The sequence below is a fragment of the Podarcis gaigeae genome (genome assembly GCF_964106915.1).
Source record: "Podarcis gaigeae genome assembly, chromosome: 16".
Classification (NCBI taxonomy): Eukaryota; Metazoa; Chordata; class Lepidosauria; order Squamata; family Lacertidae; genus Podarcis; species Podarcis gaigeae.
In genome coordinates this window covers 7,064,228-7,080,019 of record NC_139693.1, presented here as the reverse complement: position 1 = coordinate 7,080,019, position 15,792 = coordinate 7,064,228, and the positions used below count along the sequence as shown (strand labels likewise).

The 15,792-nt window shown below is 44.5% G+C and overlaps 1 long non-coding RNA gene across 1 annotated transcript; it reads right to left on the bottom strand.

The window, feature by feature from the left end:
- Nucleotides 1-7,014: 7,014 nt before the first annotated feature.
- On the bottom strand, nucleotides 7,015-15,387 carry LOC310833117. Its single transcript, XR_014558569.1, has 2 exons — nucleotides 14,580-15,387; nucleotides 7,015-7,923 (listed from the first exon to the last, which is right to left on the bottom strand). It is a non-coding gene; the product is annotated as an uncharacterized lncRNA (long non-coding RNA).
- Between the last annotated feature and the right edge of the window lie 405 nt (nucleotides 15,388-15,792).

Sequence of the window (15,792 nt, the reverse complement as noted above, 5' to 3'; positions counted from 1 at the left end):
CACTTCTGCCGGTTGTATTAATGCTGGGACTTTGAACAAGCATGACTCTCCCCAGCCCCAGGCCCTGCCCAGATAACTCAGGCTAGCATGCTTGCTCCTTCATCAGCAATGCAGCTGTCTTCACTGATGCAACCAAATTCTTTTGCTTACAATCTCCTTTCTTGTCCAGCGACAGTTCCTATACGACGGAGATGAGCTTGTCTCTCTTTCGAATGGGATTTTGATCCGCCACAGGAACGGGGTGTGGGGAATGGTACCTGAAATGCACACCATGCATCAACGTATAATGGCCATTTGTCATGGATGCTGTAGTTGAGATTCCTGCATTGCAGAGGGTTGGACTTGATGGCCCTTGTGATCCCATCCAACTCTACAATTCTAGGATTGTATGGTGTCAGGAATGCTGAGCCTTCTCCATCCAGACAAACCAGAATGGATTAGATCAAAAGGTTGCTCAGCATCTCTGACACTCTCTCCTACACATCCCTGATCAATGCTTCTTTGAGCTTTCCTTCTATCTCTCTTTAGCGCATCCTTTCTGTTTCCTTTCTATCACTCATTGATGGCACTCTGATTATCATTCAGGCCTGCAAGAGTTCCGATGCTTCCAGTTCCCTGATAATCCCTTCCTTCCCCTGTGTACCTTTGCCTTGTGTCAATTATAACGACTGTACAGGAGAGGTTTTTTTTATCTGACTAAGCCTTTAACAAAGTAACCAAAGACCACCTAAGGACACTAGTCACTCTTTGAACTTCTCCCCTCCTCAAATTTGTAGTTTTGTAGTTTCTCCCCTCCTCAAATTTGTGGTTTTGACTCACCTCATGCTGTTGCTATACAGGAGTGTGAGGAACGAAGACCTCATTCTCCCCACAAAAAGAGAGGAAAAGTTGGGAGGATGAGTTTTTTTTGGTTTTTTGCCTGTATATCTCCTTGTTAAAAATCTATCTGCTTGCTGAATTTTACTATTTACTGTGATGTTAAAGCCTCAGCGCCTAGAACTTGCCAATCGAAAGGTCGGTGGTTCGAATCCCTGCGGCGGGGTGCGCTCCCGCTGCTCGGTCCCAGCGCCTGCCAACCTAGCAGTTCGAAAGCACCTCCGGGTGCAAGTAGATAAATAGGGACCGCTTACCAGCGGGAAGGTAAACGGCGTTTCCGTGTGCGGCTCTGGCTCGCCAGATGCAGCTTTGTCACGCTGGCCACGTGACCCGGAAGTGTCTCCGGACAGCGCTGGCCCCTGGCCTCTTAAGTGAGATGGGCGCACAACCCCAGAGTCTGGCAAGACTGGCCCGTACGGGCAGGGGTACCTTTACCTTTACCTTTAATTGGACACCACTTTCAGAAAAGATTGCTCATAGTATTTATTGATGCAAAATTTGTAATTAAAACAGAATCTGAGTAGACATTATTGTACGCCATCTTAAACACTTTCATGTTATTTTTTCCAGATTCACCCCAGTTGTTCTACGAAGATTACAGCTGTAATGACACGCACTATCATAATCACACCTAGTGAAGTTATAGCGCAGCAAACATATAGAACACTTCTGCCGGTTGTAAGAATGCTGGTGATGGAATTTAGGAACTTTGAACAAGCATGACTCTCCCCAGCCCCAGGCCCTGCCCAGATAACACAGGCTAGCATGCTTGCTCCTTCATCAGCAATGCAGCTGCCTTCACTGATGCAACCAAATTCTTTTGCTTACAATCTCCTTTCTCGTCCAATGACAGTTCCTATACTGAGATGAAGATGAGCTTGTCTCTCTTTTGAATGGGATCGTGATCCCCCACAGGAACGGGGTGTGGGGAATGGTACCTGAAATGCACACCATGGATCAACGTCTAATGGCCATTTGTCATGGATGCTGCAGTTGAGATTCCTGCATTGCAGAGGGTTGGACTTGATGGCCCTTGTGGTCCCATCCAACCCTCCAATTCTATGATTGTATGGTGTCAGGAATGCTGAGCCTTCACCATCCAGACAAACCAGAATGAATTGGATCAAAAGATTGCTCAGCATCTCTGACACTCTCGCCTACACATCCCTGATCCATGCTTCTTTGAGCTTTCCTTCTATCTCTCTTTAGCACATCCTTTCTGTTGCCTTTCTATCACTCATTAATGGCACTCTTAAAATCCTTCAGGCCTGCAAGAGTTCTGATGCTTCCAATTCCCTGAGAATCTCTTCCTTCCCCTGTGTACCTTTGCCTTGTATCAATTATAAATTCATCTGTCACTTTGTCATTTAACTCTTTGGGGCTGAAAGGATTGTTGACCTATTTGAAGCCCCTCACCTAAGAAATGCTTTCATGATCTCCTCTTTCCACTACAATAAACACTATCTATCTGCATCATAATTATATTTTTGGTTCTGTTCATTTTTCATTTCTTTTACTCATTCCTAGGTTTCACTTCTAGGCATGGGGGGGCATGTCTATCTTAGATACATTATTTTCAATAGGTCTACACTGAGTAGAACTCAGCTGGCTACAGCCCTACATCTAAAAAGAACAGCCCCCATATATATTATAAAAAGGGTCCTCACATGTAATAATATAAATCAGAAATGTAGGGAACATAATGCCATAGTTAGTTAGTTATTTCAGCAGCAGCAGCAGCAAACACCACTGCAATAAGTATTAGGTAGTTATGATTTTATATATTTGGAGGTGAGGAGCATCTGGCTGCAACATCCATTGCCCCATTGATCACCAGGGTTGATTCAGCTGATCTGGCTAGCTAGGCAAGTGTCCCCTCCTTACCTCAACGGTCCATGTACACCCCCCTGTCAGTACGCCTTTGAGCCGATGCCAACGACTGGGCTCAACAACTGGATCTGCCACAACTGGGCTAGGTGACTGGAGTAAAACTGAAGCGCTCCTGGCTTGAATGAGTGTTACAGCTCTCACTCAGCCGTCTAATCTCTACATAGATAACACTCAGACTCCCCACAGAGTCAGGCAGGAGAGGAAGAAGCAAAGAGCAGTTTCCTCCCCCTCCTTTCTGAAAACATCATATCAGGAGATTCTCGCAATGGGAGGGGATGAAAATATCCACACACACCCTGAAGCTGCATGCTTGGTGAAAGAGGATGGCCATCCCAGATAGGAGTGCACCGTTCTTTGGTCAAGGGTATCAAGGGGAAAGAAGGGGTGCTCTCTCTGTTTGCGAGCACACACCCTAAACCCTGTCTGTGGTGCCTACCCCTTTCCCCAAATGATAACACAGGAGATCAGAGTATGGGTTCAAATTGGCCACAACGTTATTGAACTTCAGAAGTGGGAAATTTGGCACAAGCCTTGGCAGGTAACCCTCTCAGCCCGCCTGGCTGAGGATATGCAGGCAGTTGAGACCCAGTGAGAGGGGACTGCAAAGTGCAAACTTACACAGCATGCCCTTCCACCGACCTCGTCCTGGGAGTTTGACCTACATACTGCCACTCTAGGGCCAGGGACTCCCGGTTGTGCCCTTTAACGGGCCCTGCAAGCACCGCCGCATGGGGAGGGAGCATGAATGCATCCCCCCAACTTGATGTTAGACTAAAGGCTACTTGCCAAGGCCTAGAAAAGGGGGCTTAGCCCGGAAACACTTAGTCCGTGAGTGAGGACCACCACAACGCTCACAAGCATGGTCAAAGCGGCTTCAGTCCCTGCTGCACAACCCATTATTAAACTCCCAGCATGTTGATATAGCCACCCTTTGCACTTTGGAGGGGGGTTTAACTGACTTCTCCCCAAAAGCCCTTTTTTGAAAGTTTGGGGCCACTACTTCAGACCAAAGATCATTGTCCTTGATGGCCCAACGGGCCGTGGGTTCTTCAGCAGCCCTCTCACGGAACAGCTCATCATAAGCCAAAGCCGCTCATTCCCCTGCCATTTTTTTGCTTTTAAGATATTGCCCAGATAGTTAGCCAAGTGCCAAGCCCTATCCAGAACATGCACTCAGAGAACTGGGTCTTCCCAATAGGACGCCTGGTGCAAACTAATGACTTCCTAAAAATCACTGCAACCTCCCCTCCCCGCCCACAAGGCCTGGGTTGCTGTGCATAAGAGAAAACTGGTGGACAAGCAGTGGCAAGAACAGGCCCATCTGCTTCATCCAACCAAGTCTCTGTTACACATGCCAGGTCAAATCCTCCATCCATGATCAAGTCATGGATGGCAGTGGTCTTATGAATCATTGACCTGGCATTGCACAGCAGCACCTTCAGGTCATGTCGGTATCCCTTGCTGATTCTAGTATCCGTCCGGTCAGGACCAGACCCGGAGGCAGGGATAGTCCTCAGACAACGACTAAACCTGCCTCCTCTGTAATGACATGGGTTGCCCTTCAGCCCGGCGGGGCACCCCCTCCCCAGTGTGATTCAGTTCAAAAAGGTCACCATGTGGCCCCCTGCGGATGGCAAAACAAGCAGGCTAGCCTAGAGGCCCAGCTGAGACCTGCGTCACCCATTTGTGCCAGCAACACCAGTGGTTGGCAGCAATCCCACCCCCCAAGCTGCAAAGGTAAGCAGGCAGTGGGCAGTGCCTGCTGCCTAGATGGGGCCTGTGCATCCCGCTTGGGTCGGTAGCAGCAGCTTCAACAGACCTCAACAAGAAGCCTCAACAGATAAGCAGGCTGCGGCTGTGGCCTAGTCAGGCTCATGCCGCCCTCCCGGATTGGCAGGCGCCTCCTGTGGGGGCAATTCCGCCCCCCCCACTGCTGAAAAAAGGGACTAGGCCTCGTTTTGCGGCCTAGTAGGGCCAGCACCGCCCTCCTGGCCTGGCAGGCAGCTGGGGGGGGGGAATGCCACCCCCCGACACTGAGAAAAGTAATTAGGCTGTGTTTTGCAGCTAGTTGGGCCTACGCCACCCTCCCGGTGCCCCCCCACCCGTAAATGCAAGCAGGCTGCGGCTGCGGCCTTGCTAGAGCCCCGCTCCACCTGCCTGAGTAGGAAGGGGCACTGGGCGGGCAGCGGGGGGGAGCAATGCCCCCCTGGTATCGCCGCAGCAAGGAGATGGGGGGGGCGTGAGTCATCGCTACACACCCACCAAAGGGAAGATAGACTAAAGGATTCTGCCCAAGGCCTGATACCACCAAAGTTGTGACGTTTTGCTACGGGAAAGGCAAACCTGCCAATGCAGGAGAATTCCTTTCAACAGTGACCTTGACATAGCAGCGCCCGCGTACCTGAGGAGAAAGGTTTAACCTGCAAAAGAAGAGGAAGCAAGAGAGAACACTGTACACAAAGAATCAAGAGAAGGACTGGATAAGGCTGCTATGAGATTGATGCCCATTTCCAGAAGGTTCCAAATGGAATTTAGTTTAAGAGGGGGCAGCTGAAAGGGGAAACCACAACAAACCGTTTCCTCAAATAACTCCCACCTGAGGTTTTCACTAATGGCAATGATGAAGATATCAACCATCTTGAGTCATCCCTCCCTTCTTGGTCTTATGCAGGGGTCAGCAAACTTTTTCAGCAGGGGGCCGCTCCACTATCCCTCAGACCTTGTGGGGGGCCAGACTATATTTTGAAAAATAATAATGAACGAATTCCTATGCCCCACAAATTACCCAGAGATGAATTTTAAATAAAAGGACACATTCTACTCATGCAAAAACACGCTGATTCCTGGACCATCCACGGGCCAGATTTAGAAGATGATTGGGCTGGATCCAGCCCCCGGGCCTTAGTTTGCCTACCCATGGTTTTATGGCTGCACATGAGAAAAAGAGAAAGAGACATTTGCTGATCAACAGCCTAGCCTGTTGGACTTGGTTGCCTGCAGACAACTACGCCCCATTGAGAGTTCGCCTTGGTTCAAATCACAGCCTGGACTCATGTTCTGCATTTCAGCACCTCCTGCTGGGAACAGGACAGTCTGCAGTCTTAAAAGGTTAAAAAGGTAAAGGACTCCTGACAGTTAAGTCCAGTCCAGACGACTCTGGGTTTGCCGCACTCATCTCACTTTACTGGCCGAGGGAGCTGGCGTTATTCTGCAGACCATTTTTCTGGGTCATGTGGCCAGCATGACTAAGCCACTTCTGACAAAATCAGAGCGGCGCACAAAAATGCTGTTCACCTTCCCGCTGGAGCGGTACCTAATTATCTACTTGCACTTTGACGTGCTTTCAAGCTGCTAGGTTGGCAGGAGGTGGGACCAAGCAATGGGAGCTCACCCCATTGTGGGGATTCGAACCGCCGACCTTCCAATTGGCATGTCCCTTCTGCAGCCTTAATTCCTCCTAAATAAATTTGGAGCATCTGTGGTACCACTTCTCTGCCTAACTTCATACTGTAAGGATACAACACAATATAAAATGAGGAGTGTTGTGTAACAGATGTGTGGAGCCTTTGGCCCTCTGGATAATGCAGAGCTGCAACTTCCATCATCCCCAGTCACAATGCCTGAATAGCTCAGTTGGTTAGAGAATGGTGCTGATACAGAAAGGTTGGAGGTTCTCTCCCCGTATTGGACAGCTGAAACTTCCTGCATTCCAGGCGGTTGAACTAGATGGTCCTTAGAATCCCTTTCTTCTCTGCAATTCTATGATGCTATGATAATTTTTACATTTGCCTTTTAGACTAGTATTACACATACTATATATGTAGCATTCCTTATCTCTCCCAGGCTGGCAAGTAAGTCATATCGTCAGAATTAATGGAACACCCCACACAGGCCTAATCACCCAAGGAGCCTACAAAGCACAGCTGGTGAGGGGCTAGGTTTGGGAGCCTGTATGACATGGGAAGAGTCTCATGGGCCATAAAGAGAAGTCCAGAGGGTCATGTTTGATCATTACACTTGAATTTCTCTCCCCTATACTATATCTAAGAAAATTAGAAGCTACACATACATAGAGAAGCATACATTTAAGTATTGGGTGACAGACACAGATAGGGATGGTTGATGGTCATACACCTTGCCCAGCAGTTTCTCTGGGGCATCCATCAGCTACTGAATGAGATGGATATTCAGTGCAGACCCAAAAAAGTCCTCCTCCCCAAAACCCAATGAGAAGCAAACACAACAGGGTTTTTCTCTCTTTCAAATGCAGGCAGGTAAGCTTTAATGAATGAAAAAAGCAGCATGTGAAAACACTTGCCTGGTGAGCAAATGTCAAAGGGAACAAAAATATTTTACTCTGAAAGATAACAGCACAAAGCGATTGGCATGAGTTTAGCAGGACAGTTGAGGCATCAAAAAACTTGGGCATCCTTCAGAATAGTTGAACATACAGAGAACCAAAGAAGGAGATATTACTTAATGCCTTTGGAGTTTTTTGTTTTGTACTTTGAGTTAAGTAAAAGCGCAGGAGGAAAAGCTGAGAAGTCAAAGCAGCAGATCTACAATCTAGCATAGAGATGGACACAAGCATCAGGAATGCTGAGCAACCACAGATCCAGTTATCAGAGTTGTGGATTGAGGGGGCTCAGCACTGATGACACCCAGGCCTATGACATCAGCAGCAGCCATGAAGGCGTATTAGGAGTTTCCAGGTACCATTTTCTTTTCCAAATTCTTCTGTTGCTGTGGAGATTGACTTTGATCTTAACAGGGAGAACCGCACACCTTGGCAATTCCACGGGGTTGGCACAGACCCAAACGGCCGTATGAGCTTCCGCCGGAGCCCCCACCGCAGGCGGTGTATCCCCCCACTCTAAGTGGCTCGCAAGTGGCAGCAAGGATTGCTCCTGGGATGACCACACTCATGGGAGGCGGCTGGATGACTACTTCACATGGTGGTAACTGATTGAGGCAGCCAACATTGGCTCCAGATGTTATACCGAGGCTACTTGATGACACTCCGCCCCCGTAGGATGACACGCCCCCACAGGGTGAACACAGTGAGCCCAGACCAGCGACCGGGTAGCTGACACAAGATGGGGCACAGGATGAGACACAGCAGGGCTGGCAAGACATCTTGGAGTGATGGAGCTGGGTCTGAAATGACAAGTGACAGGGAAGAGTTAGTGGAAGAAATCAGTTGAGGAAGGGGATGCTGAAGTCCACCCTTGGAGACTTGTGCAACAATGTGGAATGTTGAAGCAGAGGGGAGAGGCCATGGTAAAAGGAAAATTACAGAGGCTAGTGCTTTGTGGAAGAGCTTTGTGGATGAGATGCTCTGTATTAGACTTCCGGGTTAGCGCCATCAGCTAATGGCGGACTCTCTCTGATTTGGAGGGACCAGCTCTGTGGAAATCGAGTCTACACCGCTACGGCGAAGCGGGGACCCTACAGAAACCACAGGCGGGTGTAGCCTGTGAACGTGGGGCTCGGCGGGCACTCTTTGCGCCCCCCCAATTTGGAAGGAAACCTGTTTACGGATTTCGGAGTGGAGCGGGGCGAGTGGCGCGGTGCTGTGAGTCAACTGCTTCTTTCACGGAGCTAAGCCACATAGCCGTTGCTGGAGAGCGCTGACTTTTTTCCTGGGACAATTCGACTATAAAAAGCATCTACCCGTGAGTAGGGGGTATTGGATTTATTTAAAAAGAAGGAAAAAAAGACGTAATTGGATACTGAAGCGGGGAGGTCTAAACAGGAAGTCCGCCTTCCGCTTTTGTAAATAGATAAAAGCGAAGAGGCTTTAAGCTAAAGCTATGGAACTTCGCCTGGAAAGGACTGATTTCTAACTCGATAAAATTCCGAACCTCCTTCCTAGGAAGCAGGGAAGGAAGGGGGACGTTTTGGACTGTGTATTCCTGCAAGAGAGAGGGAAAGAGCTTAAAATCCACGGCTCAAACTTGGGAACGGTCTGCCGGTAGACAAAGACTGACGTTTTCTGAACTGCAGCAATAGAAGGTTTGCTGACAGTAAGAGAGATACATTGTGACCAGTTATTTTACTTTGTTTGAAAAAAGGAGAGAAAGTAATTGGAAAGTAAAAAAAAGTAACAAAAATTAGAACTGTTTATTTTTCTCGGTTGGAGTTTTAAAGGACTGTTTTTTGTTTTTTGTTTGTTCTTTTTTGGACTATTGCAACTGTTTCCCCCTAGAGGGACTTTTAGAAATTGCTACAAGGGGAAATTTCCACTGGTAAACAGACTGTGTATTTGAGATTGACCTTGGCTCTTCTATTGTTTAAGTGTTATGGCAGATGGGAAAGAAAAAGTAGATTTGCCACCCCCAGAAAGATCAACAAGGTCTGGGAAGATCTTGGGGCAGCGAAGGCAATCAGCTGCCGGCCTTACTACTACATCTGTGACTGTACCAACACAACCTAAGCCTAGTGGAATGTCTTCAGAAGATGCCTTAGTGAATGCACTGGCCAAGATTAATGAAACTTTGGTGCAACTCAGTACGAGGGTTGAAGAGACAAATAAGAGGGTCGAGGAGACAAACAAGAAAGTCGATACTGCAACTACTAAAATTGATTTAAATACAGAAACTTTAAACAGTTTGGGACAAAAGGTTAACAGTAATACAGAATCTATCCAGAAATTGTTGCAGGAATCCACTTTGAACCAGGAAAAAGCTGCTGTTGTGGAATTCAAGTTAACACAATTGGAAACAGAGAAGGCTCTAGACCTACAGAAAGAAATTCAAGACAATAAATTGACGCTGTCTATGTTGGAACTTAAGGAAAAACAGACGAATTTAAGAATTAGAGCTGTACCCGAATTGGAGGAGGGCACCTTGATAGACTTTTTGACACAGGAATTTGCAGAGTTTTGGAAGCCGGAATTGAAACAAGAAGAATTTAAAATTGTGAGGGCCTTCAGACTAGGAAAAGGTGGAAAGAAAATCAAAATAAGGCATTGTCTGATCACCCTCCGATCAAAAAAAGAGAGTGACAAAATCTTGGGTCTGCATTTTCAGAATCCTCTGATAATTCTGCAATCAAGAGTGGAAATTTTTAAAGACATACCGAAACATCTTTTGGATCTTAGATCCAACTTTGGAGATTTGGTTGCCCTTCTGAGAAGGAACAAAATCATTTTCAGGTGGGAATTCCCCCAAGGCCTATCCTTTCGCTACAATGGAAGAAAGATAAAAATAAGATCAGTTGAGGAGAAAGACAAGTTTTTGGAAAATCACAAAGAAGATCTGCAGAAAGAACTTGGAAAAGAGCCAGAAGCTTTGGATAGTACATAGATAAAGTACTGGGTGCTGGTGGAGGAAAAGCAGAGTAATTACATCATGACACTGCAAGTACTAAGCTGGAATGTGAATGGACTGAACTCCCCGGAAAAAAGGCAGAGAGTCTTTCATTTATTAAAAAAAGAACAATTGGATTTGATTTGTCTACAAGAAACACATGTGACAAGGCTACATCGGAAGATTTTGAGTAACAAAAGATTAGGACATGAATTTATTTCATCAGATAAAGTCAAGAAAAGAGGAGTAGTACTTTATGTAAAGGAGAGCCTGTCACCGAAATTCCTATTTAAAGATGACCAAGGAAGATTTGTTGCAACTGAAATTCAATCACAAGGAGAGAAGTTTTTGATAGTAGGCATCTATGCACCAAATGAGGGGAAATCGGAATTTTTCAAGAAGTTGCATGAAACTTTGATGGATTATCTGGATTATAATATGATCTTGATGGGAGATATGAATGGAGTGCTGTCTACAAATATGGATAAGGCCCAGAGACAGGTGGTAACAAAAGATGGCAGATTACCAAAGACGTTTTTTGATATGGTTGACATTTGGAGAACTAAGAATCCCTTGGGAAGAGAAGGAACCTTCTTCTCTGAAGCCAAAATGACATGGACAAGAATTGACCAAATTTGGGTAACTAGGGGGCTGGCCCCAGAGACTAGAAAAGTGGAAATTTGTCCCAAAACCTGCTCCGACCATAATGCGGTGAAGATGGAAATGAAACTAACACCAATTGGTTCCTTTAGATGGGGGATGAATGACTCATTGTTTAGGAATGAAGAAGTGACTAAAAAGGCCCCCAAAAACTTGAGAGATTATTTTGAGATAAATATGAGCACCACTGTTGAAAAAAGAGTCATTTGGGACACAAGTAAAGCAGTTATGAGAGGATTTCTGATACAACAGAATGCAATTAGGAAGAGAACTCAAAATGAAAAAAAGGACAAAATTTTGGAGAAAATAAAGGATGGAGAGAAAAGACTGAGAGCAAAACCAAAATCACAGGAGATTCTGAAAGAGATAAAGTTATATCAAGTACAATATATGAAATTGATGAATCAGGAAATAGAATGGAAGATTAAACAGATGAGACAAAATACATTTGAATCGGCTAATAAATGTGGGAAACTGCTGGCTTGGCAAATGAAAAAAAGACAAAAACTTAACACGATTACCAACTTGGAAGTGGAGGGAAAGAATATACAGAATCCTGAGGAGATCAGGAAATGCTTTCAGAAGTATTTTAAACAGTTATATACACAGGAGACTCAGAAAGAAACGGACATTGACCGATTTCTCAAAACAAATGGACTACCAAAAAATCTCTCAAGAGAATAAGTTAATGTTGAACTATAAAATAACAGATCAGGAGGTGGAAGGAGCTATTCAGAACATGAAATTGGGCAAATCTCCAGGGCCAGATGGCTTGACTTCAAGATATTATAGATCTTTGAAAGAATGGTTAGTACAGCCTTTCAAGGAAGTTTGCAATGAAATATTGGAGGGGGGAAAGGCACCAGAGTCGTGGAAAGAAGCCTATATTACACTTATACCGAAAATAGAGTCTGAGAAGACACAACTTAAGAACTACCACCCCATTTCTTTGCTCAATGTGGATTACAATTTTTTTGCTGAAATTATGGCTAAAAGATTAAAAAAGGTACTGGTAGAAGAAATCCATAAAGATCAGGCGGGCTTTATCCCAGGGAGATACTTGTCAGATAATACAAGGAATATAATTGATATTTTAGAAAAATTACAAGTGAATATTAATACCAAAGCAGTTTTGATATTTGTGGACGCGGAGAAAGCCTTTGACAACATCTCTTGGAGCTTTATGAAGAAAAACTTACAGGGAATGGGGGTAGGCCAAGGTTTTGAAAACGGTATAGGTGCAATCTACTCAGAACAAAAAGCTAAATTAATTGTGAATAAGGTAGTCACAGAAGAATTTAAGATAGAGAAAGGAACATGACAGGGTTGCCCAATCTCCCCATTGCTTTTTATTTCGGTCCTGGAGGTTTTGCTCAATATGATTAGAAGGGACCAATTGGTTAAAGGTATACAAGTCAGAGCCAAACAGTATAAATTGAAAGCATTCGCTGATGATTTAGTCTTGACATTACAGGAGCCAGAATCCAGTACTAAAAGAGTATTGCAATTAATTCAATAATTTGGTCAGGTTGCGGGATTTAAGTTGAATAAGCTGAAAACTAAGGTGTTAGAGAAGAACTTAACAGTGATTGAGAAAGAGAGGTTTCAGAAGGAGACAGGATTAACATTGGTTAAGAAAGTTAAGAAACCTGGGGGTTAATATGACAGCTAAGAATGTGAATTTATTTAAAGATAACTATGAAAAATGTTGGATGGAAGTGAAAAAGGATTTAGAAATATGGTCAAATTTGAAGTTATCATTGCTAGGCTGAATTGCTGCGATAAAGATGAATGTATTGCCAAGGATGTTGTATTTGTTTCAAACATTGCAAATTTTGGACAAGATGGACTGTTTCAAGAAGTGGCAGAGAGATATTTCTAGATTTGTCTGGCAGGGCAAGAAGCCTCGAATAAAATTTGAGATTTTAACCAATGCTAAAGAAAGAGGGGGATTTGCCCTGCCAGACCAGAAGCTTTACTATGAATCAGCAACCTTTTGCTGGCTGAGAGAATGGCTGCTTCTTGAAAACACATTTTGGACTTAGAAGGTTTCAATAATGCATTTGGGTGGCATGCATATTTGTGGTATGACAAGGTCAAAGCACATAAAGCGTTTAAAAACCATATTGTCAGGAAAGCACTGTTTAATGTTTGGATAAGATATAAGGACTTGCTTGAAAATAAAACTCCAAGGTGGTTGTCACCAATGGAAGCTAAGGCTCTGGAAAAACCCAATATGGAGGCAAATTGGCCGAAATATTGGGAAATTTTGGAACAAGAAGGAGATAGATTAAAACTGCAGATTCTACCAGCGACTGACGGAGTCATGCTTTGGGGGCTCCGTTAGAGACTCAGGTTGGCTGACCAGCCAAATCCCGGAGGGATCAAGCTTTACGCACAAGCAGCTCATTATCCCATCACAGGTACCTCTGCTCTTGACTCTCATTAGGTATCTCTTGCAAAAAACACTTTACAAATGGCATAGAATAATGCAATATCTAAGGTATGTAGGGTGCAGGAAAGGAAAAAAAAAGGTGACCACAGCAAATAATCAGATAATAAAGAGGGACAGGCCGTAGCTCAGTAGTAGAGCATCTTCCTTGCACAAACGAGGTCACAAGTTCAATCTCTGGCATGTCCTGGTAGGGCTGGGAGAGACTCCTGCCTGAAAACCTGGAGAGTTACTGTCCATCCCTTTTCACAGTGCTGACCAAGATGGACCAAGAGCTGGTACCCACCTTTGTGGATGCGAGTCAACCATACCTTTTCCTCTTCCTGTTTTGGGGCAACTAGCCTGCAAACATGTGCAGACCATGCAGGTATCCCTATTTTCCAGAGACAGTCCTGGATGTACAGAAACCATCCTTGTTTCTGAAGTCCTGCTTTTCCTTAGGATGTCCCTATTTTCATCTGAGAAATGTTGGAGGCTATGGAGTTATATTAGCCCCCAAGACAAAGGCATCTGAAGGCATCCCTGTATGGGGACGTTTTCTTAAAATGTTTAATGTTTTATTATGCTTTTGTATATATTTGTATCCTTCTAGAGGGGCTGGGGAAACCCAGTCAGACAAGTAGGATTTAGATAGTAAAATTATTTTTATTATGGTAATAGACGTCCTCAGTGCTCCCCCCCCCAAGGGTACGTACTACTGGCACATCTATCTCTCTTTCTCTCTCTTGTTAAAAATTGTGGCTCTTACTGTAACAACTTCATGGTGAGCACTGGCACCTATTTTTTACAGAAAGCAAGCACTGGATGTCCCTATTTTCATAGAAGAAATTTTGGAGGGTATGCAGAATCAGAACTACTCTTAGCAAGGGATGGAGAAAGAAATTTGTTTCAGTTTGCAAATAAAGGCAATTTTACCTAATTTTTACATTCTGAAATACAACACGAATGGACATAAGAGAGGCCTGCTAGGTCAGGCCAGTTGTATGAAACTGCGAGGAACTAAAGTTACTGGGAAGGTCAGAGAGAGAGAGAGAAAGAGAGAGAGAGAGAGAGAGAGAGAGAGAATCTGAGAGGAAACCAAAATGAACAGATTCCTCCACCCCTTGGCTCACACCACTCGACCCAAAATCTGATATTTAGGAACGTAAGAAAAATGTGCTGGGTCAGCAAATGGCCCAACATCCTGTTCTCACAATCACCAACTAGCTAGATGCATCTTCAGGAAAACCCAAAAGCAGAACCAGAGCATGAGAGCAACTCTCCCCTCCTGAGGATTCCAGCGATTGGCATTCAGAAGCATTCAGCTTCCAACCACGGGAGCAGAGAATAGCCATCATGGTTAGTGATTTCATTATTTCACCCACACATTAGAATGAATGAAAAGTACTTACCAAGAGCAGTAGCAGAAGACAGAGAGAAGGTGCTTGAGTCTGATGAGATCGGTGTCCTGTGCCATGTGCTTTTATACAGTTTCTTAGAAAAAGGAAGTCGCGTCTGAATCACAGCTGAGTATCACCTTTGCTGCACATATCAAAGCTACATTGGCCTATGTTATTTTCTAAGGCTGCAAGCATATTATAGGGTCTCCTCATATTATTATAGGGTAATGATATTATAACCTCTTGCAACCTCTCATTTCAGATATTATAGTCCTTGGCTGAAGCTAATTCTTCTACAGTCAGATCAACACTGATGTGTCTTTCATTAATTTGTTGTTGTTGTTGTTGTTTAAGGTGGTGGTTTGTGTTCTTTGTCTATGTTTCCTGAACCCATAACACACCGGAAGCCCCTTAGCTTCCATTCTCCTTTATGAGGACAATGGGAACTGAATTTGCACCCATTAAAAAAAATGCATCTAGTGAGTTATATCTAACTTATAAACCACTGACCTGCCAACGTCTGCTTGACTCAGTGTGTACTTGGAGGAGGAATGACCAGCTGGAGAAGCGCAGAAAGAAAAAAACACCATGGTACACAAGCATCAGCACAACCAGACGCCTTCATCTGCCCCAGCTGCCACAAAACATGTATCTCCCATATTGGTTTCTACAGTCACAGAAGGCACTGTAACTCTACAATGGTTTGACTTCCCCCCCAAAGACGCACTCTTCCATTATATCCTGGGACAGACTGAGAAGAAGAAGTAGACTCAGAATCAGAGGAGACCTATTGAAATCAATGACCATGGCTAACTCCAAACTGCATGAATGGTCTGCAAATAGAAAATGCTAGTCAAGGCAAACAAGTGTAAAGGAATGATCTCAATGCTAGACTTCTGTTGATGCAGCCTAGAATAGCATTAGCTAATTTGCTTCTGCATCACACTCTCAACTTTTGTTAATCTGGTGGTCTATTAAGACTCCTAGATCCTTTTCACATCTACGACTAGTAAGCCAGGTGTCCCCTATCTTACATTCGTGTATCTAGTTATTCCTGTTCATGTGTTGAAGCGTACATCTGTCCATGTTGAAATTTATTTGCTTAGTTTTGACCCAGTTCTCAATCCTGCCAAGGTCACCTTGAATCCTAATTCTGTCTTCTGTGGCATCATTCCTTTAATCAAGTCATTTTTAAATATGTTTAACAATCATGTATCTGTTATTT